Below are 18,968 nucleotides of genomic sequence, written 5' to 3' on the forward strand. Positions count from 1 at the left end.
GCAACAGGAACCAACTTGAGCCATCTAAATTATTCATATGCCAGATGGATACGTTTCCCCGGGATTTCACACTAAAATGCTGCTACTCGGCTCCCCTTACATGGCACCCTGTCTATCCAATCCAGCGGATGGTGTGCCCGGCAATCGACACAACTATCGCTTAATCTGAATCGTTTCATGCCTGATTCCGTATCAACTTTGAAGACAGTCGAAGCCCCCCCCCCCCCCCCCCCCGTGATCTTCACGTTTGTTCTTTTCCAGAGGCACAATGAAGAAGAACACACTCTCTTTCCTCCATCTTCAAAGACATAGGCACCGCTACGACCTTGTCTGAAGGATATTATACAAATCAGACAGTCCATGGAGACTCATGTCATGTATATCACTGACTACACCTCGCCCACTTGATGTGTTCTCGTAACCAGCCCAAAGGGGCTGGGCCTTCGTAGTCAAATAAAGTTTTTAACATTTTAAAACATAGTTTAAAAAAAACCCAATTACATTAGTCAAGACTGTGGTAGCGCCAAGTGAACTCATAGGTTTCTGATGTTGGAGTGATACATACAAAATATTTTTGCATTTATACTGGCCTATACAGCATACAAAGATACAAGAATTGAATGACAAACAAGGTACAACCTACTGGTTAACAAAATTATATTATAAAAATTACAAAATTCAACATGGAGGACAAGCGTAACATCTAATAGAATACAATAATAAAGTGACAGCCTACTGTGTAATTGAATGTAAGTGCATGGAACACATTTCCTTCTTGCCTCAAGGTATGACATTAAAGAATATCATATTTCAAAGCCATGTTCTGGGGAATTACCCCCTTAAAATGTGCTGTAACTGTACATTTTGTGGTTGACTGATCATTAACTGTAATGGCCATTAACTGTTCTATAACTACAATCTACAGTATATACTTTTGAGTTTTTTGAAAAACGTTAACCCTGGCTCCTTTATTTTGGTCATTACATGTCATTACAGGTGAAAACTTTCAAAATGTTCAAAAATAGCTAAAATAACGAAATCACAATACGAAATCACAAAACCGACTAAGTGCTGTAGGGCATTAGTGGTGAACTTCTCATGGATTCAGTGGGTGAGCATGTCCTCTGCCAATATTTGCCAATCCAACCTCATTATAACAGACATCAGTGGATGGGGAAGGTACCTACATCAAGCCTCTCTTATCTTTCACAGACAAAAAATTAAGACTTGGTGATTCAAATGTTTGTTTAGAAATTATATGTGGATACAATTCCTCCATGAACTTTTGACACTAGCCACAAAAGATGGCTGTAAATAGTTATAATGCCCAAGCTAGACAGAGTGGAGATTATCTCTTTGTACACTCCCAAGAGAAACATTTTCCAAACTTCTTTTGCAATCTGTATTATTACAACCTACTGTGTTTATTGATGTATCACATACAAACATTAAACAAGACAATTACAAAACATTTACATCAAAAATTTGATAGAGTCAATATTCTTTACATCAGACAATATGTTCCCTATCCGTGATCATACAGTACTACTCGGTTTAACCATTTACAGAGAGGACCTATGACCTTTTTCAGTTAAGGTATTAAGTACATGTTGTAGTGCGCTTAGGAAAAACAAGAATGACAAGTCATAATAAAGCCGCATGCGGCAGGCTTTTTTGGCCCCAATCTTGTCAACAACACAACATTTAACTATAAAGAAATGAAGATGACAAAAGACAGCTAATGGTTGTCAGGTGATGGACAATTAACACGTTGCAGAATGAATGAAAGATGCAATCAGAGTGATGCACAGCGAGCCACACAGTATAGGCAAAATAATAATAGTATTCTAATCATTTATAGAGTTCTCAACGGGCCTGAAAATGAAGGCTCGGCCCTAACTGGGCCCGACTGGGCCGGCCCGGGGCTCGGCCCGAACCCGACTATTGCCATCATGTTAGGCCCAAAACCCGAAAAAAAAGAAAAGAAGATTTTCGATTTTTTGTTTTATCAAATATTTTTAATATTATTATTCTGTTCTGAATATATATTTATCTATTATGAAGATGGCGCTGACGGCAGCGGACATTAACTTACGCTGTGCTTACACTGTGCTGATTTAAATGAAGTTAAATCCTTATCTTGCTCACGCACCTCTGTGCAATGAGATGCATCGTCTGCATTTCTCTGCCTCTCTCGACCGAGTCTTTGTCTCCCCCCTCCCGACTGTTTGAGACCGACTCGAGACTGTTGTTAACCTATTAGCTTAAGTTTACACGCGTTGGGTGAACACTTTTATAATACTGAACTAAACGCGGGTGGATTACATTGTATTGTGAAAATCAGAAAGCACCGTTTCTGCCACTTGTGTAACTTAACAAAACACGACGGCATAGAGCACGCCGGTCAGTTATCGTAACTCACAAAAACACATTGAACAGCCTGTTATACCTTCAAATTAAAACCATCTGAAAACGTCAACAACGACACATGTGTAGTGTACTGCGTGTATGCAGGTTCTCGCGCGTGGCTTGCTATATATGGAAAACTCGCTCCTGCGTTCTTCAATTGATTTCTGAACGAACCTGACCACTGAATGTACACTATTGTTGAAGGCTGGTGTACTGTAGACCGAAATTGCCGTGGGTTTTTGTATTAAAAGGGCCCTTGATATGGATGCATCATGCGGTAGGCAGTAGCCCTGAAACATGAATGTGAACCATGGCTACATATGCGGCAATGGATTACAAGAACGCTCGTCCCCAAACACACTCGCCCGGGTCTAATCCGGCGGCCTCTGTCCGCGAAATGAATGGGGGTGAGTGTGTTTTGGGGCGAGTGTTCTGTTTACCTCGCCCAGAATCGCTTTTTTTTTTTACCCTCTCTCACATGGTTAATACATTTGATTTTGGGATGTACAATACATGAAAATTACGGGATTAATAACGCAACTTGCGTCGAGAACTAATGGAGAGTGGACATTACCGCGTTTGGCTAAAAACAGTTAGTAACATCATACAAGCATACAAGCTAACTATTAGCCAAATTCGGCTAGCGCTCAGACGAATCCACTGAGAGAGGCGTGTCTAGTCCCATAGCTTGGGAGGACGAGGGCGCCCGTTCAGAGTATGGGAAAGTATCCCATTGGCTTAAACGACAGCCAATCACGCAAAAAAAGTGTCGCAAACATGAATACATGTCGGAAATCTGTCGGGTCAGAGTCAGACTGAATATAGAGCCGCTATGCTTTTCAGCATGCGGCTAAAAACATATTAACTGTTTAACCACTCAAACTCTAACGTCCCTAATCTGTGGTGAATATTCTGTGAAAATACCAGCTCTACAAACTCACAACACGTTGAATTGCAGCATGTGGGGAGCTTGTACAGTAGTAGCGAAAAAAGGAGTGGACCCCTGGTGGACCCCGGTGAACTGAAGTATATAAGGTTTAAATGGTTACGCAACTGTTGTAAAAAACTAGATTCAGTATCTTTTTTTTTATTATTATTTTTTTTTATCCCACGATTTTTTTGCAACGCATTTTTTCACCCAGTGCCAATTGCCTAAGCAGTAATCATGGGCGCTACTCTCGCTCTGCCAGCCTGGGGAGAGCCCCGAACTGAGCTCATGCTTCCTTCAATGCATGAGGAGTGGGCAGGCCAATTTACATTGAAAAGTTGTGTCCCTTTTTCAGACAATTGGCCAATTCATACAGTTTTATATGGAGAAGACAGCATGAATACACCTCAACTATCATGGCTTCAACGCAACGTAATTTCCTGTGTTGGGAGAGGAGCACGAAGGTTGGTATGACCTCACTCCCATGGGGTCCACTTCTGCCATACTCATCCATTTGTGAATGGGAATGACAACTTTTAAAAGGACGATGCGTCATTAAGAGAATAAGTAGCCTTTTTCACCACCTTCCCTCTCTGGAAGTAATTCCAATACATTTATACAGAGCACAAAGTGCTTTAGAGTGGGGAGGGGCTGTGGTTTAATAGTCCAATAATGTCTTAGCCAAAGCACGACTGTCCTCCCAAGATGGGCCAAAAAAAAAAGTTACGCACTGAGACAGACCAGTTTGACAATTTAAAAGGAAGTTAAATCTCACAGTGGTGAAAGGGGTCTATAAACTCAATATTCAGTAAAACCAAGCTCTAAACAAAGTTCTATAAGGTGAAGAAATGTTGTGGCTAGAATGGGTACAGCACCCATATAAATAAATAAGTTCTAGCGAAATATCATCTTGCCGTGTATCTGTATTTATATTGCATTTATTTGTGGCAGTGAAATCGGAGATGGTCAAATTACGCTTATTTCCCCTGCATGTCATACACTGCAGATAGCTATGGGAAAGACACAATAAAAGGCCAATATAAAATACGTTACAGTCCTCAGTATTGAACTTTAAAGAATGCCACTGTCATCACTCATTCTTTGACTGTCTTCCTCATTCCTTCTCCCACCGTTTCTCTCGCCATGTGGATTAGCGTCACTCACAAAGTGCTGCATGGTCTGGCAACAGCAGTATGCCCCCCATGCTTATGCCACAGACAGATGGAGCTGCAGATGCGGCCCACCGCAGCACCACATGGGCCCATATCAAAAACCCACCTTTATTTACCTGACCGAGGAAGCCAGCTACCACAACCTGGCGTTGGGGATCAATAAGCCTGACGGAGGAAGCGAGGCAGAAATAAAACCCACTTTCATATAGTTCCCCTAAATGTCATAGCCTACTGTACGACAAAAAAAGCCAAGACCTTCCCCAACAAGTTTAAATAAACCTCACAGGATAATACTGAATCTCCCGGGGAAACCAAAAGCTCAGGGCTTTGAAACAGGAGGAAGGGTATTTTCAGCGGGGCAGCGCTGCATGGGAGATCCTGTAGGTCTCACAGCTGAGCTGAGCGTGTTTTATTGAAAGGCTGTTTGAAAGGCCCTGAACCCCAGCCACCGGTGGCCTTGTTTGTTCAGGTTAAAGCAGATGAGGGCTTTTTAAAAGCATTACTAAAGGGGGAGCTTGAATCCAAGAGTTAAAGGGAGAATAATATGATTTATGGTGGCCTCCATGTCGACATACTGTAGCATCTGCAGGCGAGCTTTGGAAAAAATGTTCACAATATAAGCTTAGCTCGACGGTACACATACTGTAAGTACTAAAAACTAGCATTCTTAGCAGGTAATGGAGGCGGAGGAAGCTAGAGAGAGGGCCTTTGTGAACTTGACACTCCCATTAGGCCTCTACTGGAAAGTGCAGTATTTGATCAGGAGAGGAAAATTGAGCAAAAATGAGCTGAAACCAGATCCCACATGACTTACTTTCCTGTTGGCTCTCAGCTCTGGTTGTCACTCAGACTTAATAAAGCTCTCAGATTTTCATTTTATCACAGAAAATAGACTGCAAAAATAAAAGTTTCGCCTTAATGGAGCAAAGTAATGGAGAGGTGAAACTGACACAACACATTTGGTCCATAGTAATACCATCAAAATGAAAGCATATTCACTTCTGGAGTATTCCAGGAATCAATTCAAACTGAATAGTGGCCTTTTTCGCAGACTTTTATTTCATAATGGCTCCAACAAATACAGCACTTTGGCAATAGACTGTCACCTTAGGTGATACCAACACAGCTATTTCACCCTATAGAGTTACAGTATTCTCTGGCACACACAGAGCTCCTCCACCAACCTATAACTCTTATTTTATTTCCGCACTTTAGACATTAGAGGTACATTACACCCATCCCAGTAGATAGGATGAGTCCACTTTTATACCCAGGTGTTACATTGCAAGGTTAGGTCATTCGGATGGCTGTGACCTTTGACGACTCCATCTTCAATGAAAATGATCTGGTGATCTCCACATTGACATGCACACGCATGCCCTTGTCCCGTATGTTCACACTATGGAGATAAGGCCAGACGCCTTCACTAGGGAGACATTAAGGAAATATTCATTTGAGAATTAGGAATGGTAATTAGAAAGTAAGGCCATTTTTCGCTCTCTTATACACGGTGTGGTTTGCATGGTTCCACAGGGAACCATGGAAATTAAGTCATTCCTTAGGACAGGAGATTTTGTTTGTTTTTGGGGGGCTTTCCGCATATTTCCTGGAGGAAGCATGACATGACTGCCATCGGTACAGTGTGTTTATCATTCCAGTCTTCTTTAGAGAACGCTTTTTGAGAACTAAGTAGATCAAGTAAAGTGAGAGGAGAAAATCTTAACATTGACTCCCTAGTGTTTTGGTGTGCTATTAATTATTCTGAGGAAGACAGATGTTAAATTGTGTATGCCCATCAGCGCTAAGACTTTCTGAAGATTTATCATTCATGTAAATCATGAATAAAATATTTCCTTGTTGAGAGAAAATACTACATCTGTTTGGTGCATCACTGAATTCCTGCTATAAGAAAATAAGCACACAAAACTAACCCATTAAAGCTCACAATTGGTCATTGAGTGGACATAGTGTGTATGTATACATGTAGTCTACTCTAGTGATACATGGACTTGTTTATTGTATACAACATTCCAGAAGAAAAACATCTTTACAACACAGTACACAACTCGTCACTAGCAACATTGTTCCAACTGTGAGATCCATGATAATTACAATGCCAAACATGCAGTACAAGAACCAATATAAAATCAGCTCTCTAGCTAATATCCCTCTAAAAAATCGAATAACTACACTTCAAAAATGTTTAAACACACGTGTGCTGTTGTTTTCCTCCCAGGCACATAAATAAATAAGCATAAACTGTCGAGCGAGTGTGAGAGTGTCGCAGGGATCGTGGACGGAGGCGGAGGTCGTGCCACAAGCCACTGGGACGGTGGCATCTCCAATCGCCCCTGGCGACCATCACGTTGCCATGCTCCGGAACAGACAGGCCTGCATGCGCGCACAACAGATGGAACTAATGATGCGAAACAAAAGAGATCATTTCACTGTGGTCCTCCAGGAAGCCACAAAGAGAACGGGTGGAAGTTTAAATGATAGGGCCAGACGAGTCACATGGGGTTTGACACGGGCAGCCATTTCTATTCTATAGGTGCTACAATGAATAGGAGGGGCAAAATGTCCTTTGATGTTATGAACAGAAAGAGGCACATAAAACAGGGGAAGTGTAAGAAGTATGAGTAATGGTGATCAACCTTCTATCTGTACTGGGGTTTCCAACTGGAGGTGAGTTTTTGTTTTCAGATTTTATGGACTGTGTATTCCTGATGAATTCCCAGTTATACATGGGTCCAGTGAGGTACAATTCTTACTGACAAAATATGACAGTAAAGACAGCTGAACAACATTTCATAGTGTCACAGCGCTGACAAAAGCACTTACAATGAAAAAATATATATTTTAACATATATATTGTGCATTTAGTAATTGTAAAATGTACTTAAAGAATTACTTAATAGTTGCCATGCCTAAACATTTTGACAGCTCTTAAACTGTCCTGTTAGTCTTGTAACTGTAGCTATTGACGTGCACCCTGCAGACATGCCTACATCTGAAAGAGAATATAAGAAGAATCAATTATTCATGAAGACTCCAGATGTCGGATCATCAGATCAGTCTTGGTTTAGCTGATCGCAAGGCTTTGCTATATAAGCTATCCCATTATTTATAATTCCTGGGTAAGAGAATAGAAATTAAGCAATCACCTCTGAGAAAAATGTATACATATACATCAAGAAGACTACTGAGCAGGGAATCAAACTTTTATAGAAGGTGAAACTCTCTCTACGTGAACGGTTTGTTTTTACTCTGTGTGTAAAGAAGCTGTGACATCCCAGACTGCCAAAAACAAATCAAATTTGAGCTGGGGCCATTTGCATATCCCAAGGGACAGGATTAGATTTAGAGGTCATCTTAAGACTGTGTCCTCAACAGACATCAGTGTGATGTTTCTAGTATGTCAAGTATATTCAACTAAGGCCAGTCTGCTTGCTATCCAAATGGGTGAGAGAGAGAGAGAGAGAGAGAGAGAGAGAGAGAGAGAGAGAGAGAGAGAGAGAGAGAGAGAGAGAGAGAGAGAGAGAGAGAGAGAGAGAGAGAGAGAGAGAGAGAGAGAGAGAGAGAGAGAGAACACAGCTCTCTTAAGCATGTGAACTGAGAGAAGCCAAACACCTTGGGATGGGATTTAACCAGGATGGAGCTCGCTGAGTGCAGCCCCAATCCATCCACTCCTTCACCCACACACGGAACGGATCACTGGGAAAAAAGTTCAGCCCTGATGCTGACACATACACAGCGACGCGAGGCCTGTATTAAGAGTCAGGTTAGCCGAGATAACACTATCAGACCCATCCCCCATGGGCACTAAATGCCGGGCCTTGCTGGCAAATACAGCTACAGTGTCTTGACTCCTTGGCACATTAGCTCTGATTACAATGACCTTCATTATATCAGCTCCCCTTATTACAACACGTAGAACGGCGTCTGTCCCCTGGGCAAATCGCAGAGGGGGGAAAGAAAAAGGAAAAGCGGTGAGATTCAGCTGGTGCGGCTCAGACCTAGGCTGTGTAAGCAGATGTACTATTTTGGTCCACGCTGTAATGTACAATAAGTACCTGAGAATATCTCACCATTTGCTGACTAGTCACTTTACCTGAGCGGTGTTTATCGGGGCATATTATCCCAGTTTAGATCTGATTAATCGCATCTGTAAAAAAAAAAAAAAAGAACAAGCTTTCTGGTTTCTCAGTCTCAATATGAGGAAACAGGAATTGAAACGAGCATGATTCTGTTTGGACGTTTTCTGTGGTGAGTTATGGCAAATCTGCAAAACAGTGGGGTGAGCAACCAAGAAGATGAAGTCAATAAAGACATTAACAACAGAACAACATTTTCTATTCTGCAAATTCACGCATCACAACAACTAGTTGTGTCTATCTATTAATCTTTTTGTCCAACGCAGTGCATGGCCATCAGAATCACTGTAGCCTCTGTCTAATCATGTCTCATGTCCAACAGACAATTAATATTCACATTCTCAGTTGGGTTTATATATTATACTAGAGGTTTGGGTCACTCAGCGGCCCTCACATCTAGAGTTCGGGCCGTTATGCAGCCATCACACCTACATCACACCACCGATCGACCAATACGTCTGAGTCAAAGTGTCGGAGGATTTGTCAGAGTACCCGTTGTACCTGTCTGTGTCCCTTTTGTGACCATATATGGAGATCTCTGTATCTGTATGTCTATGTCATAGCAGCACGTCAAAAAGTGGAGGACGCACGCCACGCAGCTGGTCAAGACCCGTCCGCAGAACAACGCGAGACACTGAAGGAGGCCAAGCGACTTCTCTTTGATGAGTACGACAAAATCAGAGGTGAGGAGCTGATGCAAAAGGTCCGCAGAGTGGAAGCTGCTCAGGGAGAACAACAGTACAGCGAATCATGGAAGGTGATCAATGAGATGTGTGGAAGGAAAAGAACGAAAGAGGGACAGGTTGCAGGAAACAGCCCAGAAGAGAGAGTGAACACCTGGTTAACTCACTTCAGGAACCTTCTTGGTACACACCAGACAGTGGAAGATGCCGAGAAGGAAATACCTGCAGTCCTGAGGGATCTCAACATTGATGACGGCCCTTTCACAGCTGGGGAATTTGCCACGGTCAAAGCCTCCCTGAGGCAGGGGAAGAGTGCTGGACCTGACGGCATTCCGCCAGAGGTAATCAAGAACTACAATCTTGATGATGTCATCTTGGAGATCTGCAACCAAGCTCTGATGGAAAACATCATGCCAGAAATATGGTCTCTCTCACACATCATCCCGGTACCAAAATCTGGGGATCTCTCAAATCCTGACAATTACCGTGGTATCAGCCTGACCTGTATCATTGCGAAAATGTTCAACCGCATGATACTGAACAGGATACGGAGTGCTATCGACCCCCACCTCAGGGAAAACCAAAACGGATTCCGAGAGGGGAGAACTACCTTAGCCCAGATCCTTGCGTTATAGAGGATCATTGAGGAGGTAAAGAGGAACAACCTGGCATCGACCTCAGGAAGGCCTTCGACACTATCCACCGAGGAATGATGTTGAGAATACTCAAGGCCTACGATGTTCCTCCCAACCTACTCCGAGCCATTGGGACCATGTACACGGGAACGAGAGCCCAAGTGACAACACCCGACGGTAACAGCGAGGAGTTCAATATCCAAACCGGAGTGCTGCAGGGTGACACCCTAGCCCCCTTCCTTTTTATAACAGTACTGGACTATGCTCTGAGACAAGCTATGAAAGGAAGGGAGCTTGAGCTCGGCTTCACTATCACACCCAGAAGGTCAACGAGACACCCTGCAGAAACCCTGACAGACCTGGACTACGCTGACGACATCTGTCTGCTATCTGACCACGTAAATCAGTCACAGGAGCTCTTGTCCAGAGTGGAGTTAGAGTGTGCTAGGGTTGGCCTCATGCTAAATGCAAAGAAAACCGAGGTCATGACCTATAACATACCCCAAGAACATCCGCCCCTAACAACAACAGAAGGCACTGTGCTAAAGGAGGTCAGTGACTTTAAATACCTGGGCACATGGGTCGGCTCCACAGAAAAGGACCTTAAGGTGAGGAAAGTACTTGCCTGAAGAGCTCTTAATTACATTACATTACATTACAGTCATTTAGCAGACGCTTTTATCCAAAGCGACTTACAATAAGTGTATTCAACATAGGTAGGGAACGAAAACTACTAATCACCAGAAGTTTTAAGTACATTTCCTGCTAAAACAAGCAACCAAGAGTATACCTAGCGCTAAGGTAAAAGTGCAATATATCAGCTACCTACTTTCTTAAACAGATGAGACAAAAATGGCAAAATCAAATGAGCACGAGCTAAAACAAATAAGTGTATCGACTAAACAAGATCCAATAAAACAATACAAAAATAAAACAAGAGTTCGTACAACTAGTTAACAACAAGTAGGCCAGGCAAAGAGGAAGGATAGTGTTTCCTGAAGAGGTGGGTTTTCAGCCTGCGGCGAAAGATGGGCAGTGACTCTGCTGTCCTGACTTCAGTGGGAAGTTCATTCCACCACTGTGGGGCCAGAACAGAAAAAAGTCGTGACCGTGTCGATCGACCAGAAGGACCGTTGAGTGGCGAGGGAGTCAGTCGCCCCGAGGTGGCAGACCGGAGTGGTCGGGCAGGGGTGTGGGCATTGACCAAAACTCGGAGGTAAGAAGGAGCTGTTCCTTTCACTGCTCTATAGGCTAGCACCAGGGTTTTAAACTGAATGCGAGCTGCTACGGGGAGCCAGTGCAGAGAACGGAGAAGGATAGTTGTGTGGGAGAACTTGGGGCGGTTGAACACCAGACGAGCCGCAGCTTTCTGAACAAGCTCCAGAGGTCTGATGGCTGATGCCGGAGCACCAGCAAGGAGGGAGTTGCAGTAGTCCAGGCGGGAGATGACAAGAGCCTGGATGAGCACCTGGGCTGTTTTCTCCGTGAGGAAGGGGCGAATCCTCCTGCATGACCAGTGTGTGGAAATCCAACCTCCCCCGACGCATCAAGATCAGTTTCTTCTCTGCAACTATGGAGTCCGTTCTCCTCTACGGCTGTGAATGCTAGACACTAAAGCAAGCCCTACAGAAGTCCCTGGACGGGTGCTACACCAGAATGTTACGTGTGGTACTGAACATCAACCAGGACGAGCATATTACCAACACGCGTCTGTACGGGGCACTACCAAGTGTATCAGAAAAGATAGCAGTCAGGAGGATGAGACTAGCCGGCCACTGCCACCGGCACCGAGATTTCCCGGTCAAAAAGCTTGTACTGTGGGAACCAACACAAGGGCATCGATCAAGAGGACGTCCCACACCTACCTACGTGGATGTACTAAGGAAAGATGCTGGTGCAGAAAGCACAAAGGAGCTGGCCAGATGTATGGAGAACCGAGATGACTGGAGACTTCGATGGAGGGCTCGTCTGAGGACGACATAGAGAGAGAGACATCTAGAGTGTTAGGCCGTTATGCAGCCCTCACACCTACATCACACCACCGATCGACCAATACGTCTGAGTCATAGTGTCGGAGGATTTGTCAGAGTACCCGTTGTACCTGTCTGTGTCCCTTTTGTGACCATATGTGGAGATCTCTGTATCTGTCCGTCTATCTGTGTCCCTTTTATGCTCATACTGTATATGGAGATCCCTGATGTCATTATATGGGCATGTCGGTTGGATCAGTGGTTATGGAAAACTGCATATCCGAACAACTCGGCAGCGTGCACCTCACTAGTAATCGCTGATGTGCGTGCCGAGTTTGAAGTTGGTCGGTCCTTTATATGCACATGACCATATATGGGCATATCGATCGGATCTATGGCTGTGGACAACCGGATCTCCATATATGCCTATATATGGGCATATCGGGTTTGTTTATGGTTACTGTATGTCTGAGTCATAGTGACATGCCTATATATGGGCGTATCCTCTTTGTTTATGGTTATGTCTGAGTCAGAGTGACGTGGCCGTGGTCCCAGTAGCCAATTGTAGTATATACAGTAGGATTAAAGTGTCCCAATGTGTTGCAGAGACAGCCTGACAGAGCTCTCCAAAAGTGCTGAGTTGAGAGACATTCGTATGTTTCACTTAGTTGCACGCTGCTACTACTACTACTGCTGCCAAAAAAATCTGATGTGTAAAACTCTTTATTTATTTTATTTCATAGGATTAATGAAGGATTAAGAGCTGAAATGCCACCTTAATTGTGTGTAGGATTGAGTGTTGTGTTCAGGTTGGATGGATTGAAACGGGTTGAGCAGGTGCTGTTGCTTTTTACTTCTTCATGTCAGGATATTATTGTAGTTACAGAGACAGATACGCAAGGAATGCGAAGAGGATGTATTCACAAAATTCTTACATGACAAGACAGATGGCTGTTTGAACACATATAATGGAAATAATGCTTCTCTCTCTCCCGCACCTCCACGCACTGCGTGCATGCTTAAACCCAATGTCCGACACTTCCATTTCAAGCTATAGCATTTAGCGTATTGATTGAGTGGTAATCAAATCATAATTGATACACCAAATTAACAGCGACACTTTGCTGATTACAGAGAACTTTGAATTATAGCAATCTGCTGGGAATTGGGTGCAGTATAGATGGATTAATGAAACTGAATGGTGTGGTGTGGTTAGGAGGTGTTCGCTGCTCCCAATGGGAGCGAACGCAGAACCTTACACTTACATTTTAAATCATTGTCTTTGATTATTAGCCTAACTGGTGATAACATAATTGACACAAGTAATTAACAGTTACACTTTTGTGGATTACAGGAAGATTTGAATCACATTCACAATCAAAATCACCATAGCGAAATTCAGAAGTGTATGTGCGTTGTGAAGCCCCCTGCCAAGGCACGCTCTTGTGTAAAACCAAACCCTTGCGCTTTGCAGATAAGACAAGCTCTAAGTGTCGTCCAAAGTGAATGCGCTACACCTCATTTTATCTCCTTATTTTAAGATCAACCACACCCCCACGTGCCAAGTCAGTGCATAGCGCTATGGTATCTACAAAAAGTGAGCACAAAGCAGTTGCACGTATGTATGACAACGGCATAAATTTGTTCTGGTGGCCTGGACCGCTGACATAGCGGTCCAGGCACCTACTGTAGGCTCCAAAGTAGCGTGACAGCGCTTCGCGGGTTCGAGTCCCGATCCCGACTGCCTTTGCTGCATGTCACTCCCCATCTCTCCCCCCATTTCCTGTCAGACTACTATCCTATCAATAAAGGCATAAAAGCCCAAAAATAAATCTCTAAAAAAATAAAATAATTTGGTCTTGTGCATAGCGCTGGTCACTGAAGATATGGCCGCCCAGTCTCCACGGTGGTGTTTACCCCAGAGCCTTGATGCCCCCACAACTGGTTGTGTATTTAAGAACTTCTTGCACTTTATCCTTATAAGACTGACATAATTATGGTGTTCTGATCATTAATATTGCATTTAGTGATACTTTTTACTAACAGAATTATGTGTAATAGTGGGTAAACCCCACATTGTACCCAGTCCAGGTTCATGACTGAATCCCACCATCGACTCTCTCTTAGAGAATTCCTCTCGTCTCTCAGTAAAATAAAAATAAACATCAAGGGGAGCTTTCTTCTCACTCACTAACCTTTTTTAGAAAGTGCCTGACTAATTTGGGATTTACCTATGCACTACCCCGCTCACTTGAACACAATGGAGGAAGAGGACCTCCACTCTTACCAGGAGGTGTGGACATCCCAGCACTGCTTCAAATTATGTAACGAGACTGTTAACCTCTATTTCCATCACAGTCTCCCTCCAACGTTGGCAAACATTGTTAGCAGGAAAATTAGGCACCGCTGTGCAACGAAGTTTGAATTAGGCTTTAGCCCGAGAAGGCCCTTGGCTCTTATTTAGGCCTGGCCACCCAGCGTGCAATGTGGGGATATCGTCTCCCACAGTCTGGGCTCGGCCCTGTTTCGGGCCGCCTGCTGGGCCTCCCACCCACTCCCTCTCTGCCAGCAGGTGACTCCAAAATGACAGACCTGCCTCTTCCCATTCATGCGGCGCTACTAACAGACCCCCAATGCTGGATGAGCTGAACAGCAGGGGTTTCTGGGGACCATCCCCGCAGCCAGCAGGGGGGCGCTACAGTATGTTTGTTTTGCTGAGGTAGTGACGAGGACGGTGGGTGGGTAAATCAGCTTGTTTTGGATTAAGAACAAATCAAGAGATTGTATAGGTGCTGGTAGAACAGCAAGTTGAAAACAGATAGACCTGTAGTACCAGGGACTGGAGAACTAAGGCCAGAAAGATCGCACAACATCATTCACGGCCCCTCACTAATTGATGGAGAAGAATAGAGGGATACAATAGCAATATAGCCAAGAGTGCTCTTAAATCAGAGTTTAAGCCATGCTGATCCCATATGACAGTAGGTTAAAAAAGCAAATAAAATTGTAACTTAATTATAGATTTATAATGAGCCACAGCACCACTGCCAAAAGCAAGTCCCACACCAAGGCAAACAGGCACCTGCTGAATGCTCTCTGCTCATGGGTTTTCACAGCTTAATTAATCTAGGCCTTGGGGTATCATGACTCGTGTGTGCTGCTTGCGTGCATGTTTGAGACAATTAAGTTGTTCCACAAAACAGAGGTGCAACCGAAACACGCTGCACAGACACCAATACTGCATATTACCTGCAGCTTTCTCCGCTTTATAAAAAGGAAGCCAATGAACCCAGGTTTTGGTCCCCACCAAAGGTAAGAATGTTGACGACCGTGTGAAGGTCACAGGAAAAATATAACAAATGATGCCATCAGATAACAAGATGAGAATTTGTTTTTCTGATAACTGTTTGTTGCATTAATCTGTATTGTAGATTAACCTGCGTTTTCGGCATAAAGATACTCACTGTAAACGGTGCATTAAGGGACCATCTAAGTAACATCTAAGTAAATATAATTATACAAGCATAATGTTGATGTAACTTGACTTTCATTCTAAGCATTTAAGATTAAAATTACATTTGCACAGGATCTAAATTCTAAACACTACGCAAATGCATAAAAGAAGGAGAATTCTTATGGAGGACTGACCTTTCTCCTTGACAACACTTCCTGAAGCTGTTGTCCAATCAGCTTGTGAGTTATCCCCTCTGGCCTCTGCTCTGGGCTGTACAGACACTCACTCTTGCGCCATCTGATTTCTGCAGATAAAAATAAAAATACCAATTTAGTACATCTAGTTTCTTTGAAACTAATGATACTAAAGCAGGCCACAGTAAATATGCCATGGCCAATGTAATCAATTATGGTGTGATTGTAGATTCACGCATTCGTTAAAAGCCATTCTTTAAAAGCCACACAAACAAACAAACAAATCTGTAGGAAAACATTCCTACCCTATATAACAGTCGTCTGGCATCAATATACAGTAGCAACACACATCTGAGTGTTACTCACCGACTCACTAAGTTAATAAAGGACAACATCATCTATCTTGTGATCATATTAGATTAATTATTTCAAGAAAAATAGGCCACTGTATTTATATAAAACAACAAAAAAGATGTCTGCGTATGACCATTCAGTCATTGCAAATATGGGGATGAAAAAGATAAAAGCTTACATGGGCAAACCAAGAAACAGACTCGACAGGGGTCTCATGATTGAGTGCTCCCCATAAAAAAGATCTCATTTGTGTAGCACCACATTTCTTTCCAGTGTGAATAAATGGTAGCCATGCAGGAAATGCATTGTCCAATAGATCAGACAATATTTTGAAGTATCACTTTATTGTCAAAGCACTTCATAATTTAATCCTGATCTTCTCACTGACCAAAGGCAAAAGACCCAAGGAGCACTTTACGGTATAGTTCCTGTAAGTATTAACCATTGCCCAGTTTTGTGCCAATAGGTTAAGAAAAACTTTTGTTCTGCAAAGGGGAAGCAAAGCAAGCTCACCATGGAATGTCTCATTCTACAATCTACAAGTTGTTTGAGTTGGTGCATAAAAAAAAACATGTTGACCAAAATGACTCAAGACAAAAGTATGAAATCCTCATGACTACTAATTAGAAATTAGAATGCGCTTGATAAGTAAACAGAAAATGTATTAAACACAATAATTATTATTACTGCTAATTACATTTCCCATTATATCACTAATGAGAAGGACTTAATTGTCAGCATATTGCATGATTAAGTTGTGCTATTCTGTTATTTGTAATAGTAGTGGCGCAGTGTTTAGGGCATCGTGGACGAGCCTTGGGACGCATAACAGTCCTTAGATATAGTTACTTCGTCTCACGGTAGGTAGACTGATCACCCAAAACATTGTGGTAGATGGTCTGCATTTATATAGCCCCTTTTACCAAAGTGCTTTACCACGTATGCATTACATTAATCCATTCACACACTGATGGCAGAGGCAGCCTTGCAAGGCACCAAAACCTGATGGCCAGGATTCAGTTAGGGGTTCAGTGCCTTGCTCAAGGACACTTCGACATGATGCCAGCAGGGGCTGGTATTGCCCCCCCCCCATGCACCCCACACACACAATCTTATCTTGACTCAGTTGTTCCAGACATCCAGCTATCCTTTCAATCTGTTATAATGTCATCATGCTGTGAGAGAGTATATCAGCAGACTATGAGGAGATAATATATTAAGGACAGATGCTGTCTATGGCCATTACAGAAAATGTACTAATAATCAATGTAATAATCATGTACCTATAATCATACTGAAATTTGCCTGCAGGTGATGGGTGATATGAAATGACTATTCACATTCCTCACAAAGCTTGACTTTGCTTTTCAAACATCAAGATTTAACATCTTTTAGAATTGAAGGTCAAAGGTTAGTTTATTCCTTGTGGCCTCATCATGTAGACACTGACAAGTTAGCATAGGAACATACCTACAGTATAAGTGTGCCAAAGCGCCAAACAGGTGTAATCTCTTACCAAAAAAAAACACTTTTCTCATAATGTGTACCGTATGTGACCCGTCTAGGTTGAGCAATTACTGTGGACTTACAGTTCAAGATGAGTGTTAATAAAAGAGTTGGAAATAATCTACAGGCAGACAGGCCAGGCACAAATCCCTTTGCTCAGACTTCTTCTTACACTGGGACAGCATATCGTAGCTGTCGGGCAGAAACCTTGTATCTCCATAATAGTTATTTTTTTTGTTTTCTTTTAGAGCTTTTATGGGCTTTTGGGGCTTTTATGCCTTCATGGCTAGGACAGTTAGTAGGCTGACAGGAAATGGGGAGAGATGGGGAGTGACATGCAGCAAAGCTCGTCAGGATCGGGACTCGAACACGCGGCATGCTGTCAGGCTACACTTGGCCTAGGTGCCATATATCCAGAAATGAATGCCCTATTTTATACTTTGGGGTATGCCAGTGTCGCACAAAACAAAAATATCCGATCTCGCATAGCGACATGCTGTGAGATTGTAGATCTGCTAATATAGCTGAAATTTGAAAATCTTTGAAAAGTTCTCAAAATACAATTTTGCTCAAAATAGGCCCGTTTTTTTTACATCTTTTGTGTCCGACACTACAGCAACAATGTAGAGCCAACTTATTGCAGGTCACCATAATTGGTGCTGACCACTAAAGCTATGTTAAAATCAACAATAAAACCCCCCTCCGCACATCCACGCTCTAACACAGAGGCCGACCTCCCCCCACCTGCCATCCTTCCCCTCCACAAGGCAAATCACACCCTGCAAATGTAGTTGTCAAAATATTGCTGTATCACACCGAGAGGCACAAAACACTGCTGATATATTCAGTGTCCTCCTTAGGGGTGTTGTGCTACCTTTAGCAAGAGGCAGGACTGTGTGTCTGAGTGCCAAGTAGAGACAGGCTGGATTAGAACCATATCTTCCACATGGCTGCCTGCTAATCCTACCATCTGAGGCAAACACAGGACCAGGTGAGGCAACATGCCTGTCTGAGACACCTCTGCAGCACAAAGGGATCGCCACTTCCATCGGCCCCCTATACTTAATACTTTCATTGCACATGCCATTGTACTTTTATAGTTAGCAATGGTGAGTTAAAAACGTACCACATGCTGAACAAAGTCAAATTCGGGTTTGCAGTATAAGCCATCATCAAATGAAAAAAAGCTATTATTTGCGATTCACTGTAAATATGCATACACAATTATGTCCATAAGCACAATGAATGTCTAAAGTTCCAACCTTAAAAACAGTAGGCTGATTAAATTCTACAAGTTTCTCAAGAACATAAGATGATACTCTATGTCTGTCACTTTCAAGGAATGCTTCCAAGTTTATGTTCTTTTTCTTCTCACTTCAGAGGGAAAAGAGGGAGGGAAAATAAAGACAAAGAACAAGAATACAAACAAAACCAGAAAAAGTAACATTCATTGTGTCTTTGACGACTGGGGCAGACATAAAAAAAAAAGAAAATCCACAGCATTATGTA

The 18,968-nt window shown here is 42.9% G+C and overlaps 1 protein-coding gene across 1 annotated transcript in view; it reads right to left on the reverse strand.

Moving 5' to 3' along the window:
- Positions 1-18,968, reverse strand: part of casz1 (castor zinc finger 1) — a 204,386-nt gene that overhangs the window by 150,485 nt on the left and 34,933 nt on the right. The window contains exon 3 of the mRNA XM_084069636.1: positions 15,600-15,709. The gene's annotated coding sequence lies outside the window, so the exon portion shown is untranslated. The remainder of the gene's footprint in view (positions 1-15,599; positions 15,710-18,968) is intronic.

This window comes from Gymnoscopelus microlampas (assembly GCF_963454915.1).
Source record: "Gymnoscopelus microlampas genome assembly, chromosome: 10".
NCBI lineage: Eukaryota > Metazoa > Chordata > Actinopteri > Myctophiformes > Myctophidae > Gymnoscopelus > Gymnoscopelus microlampas.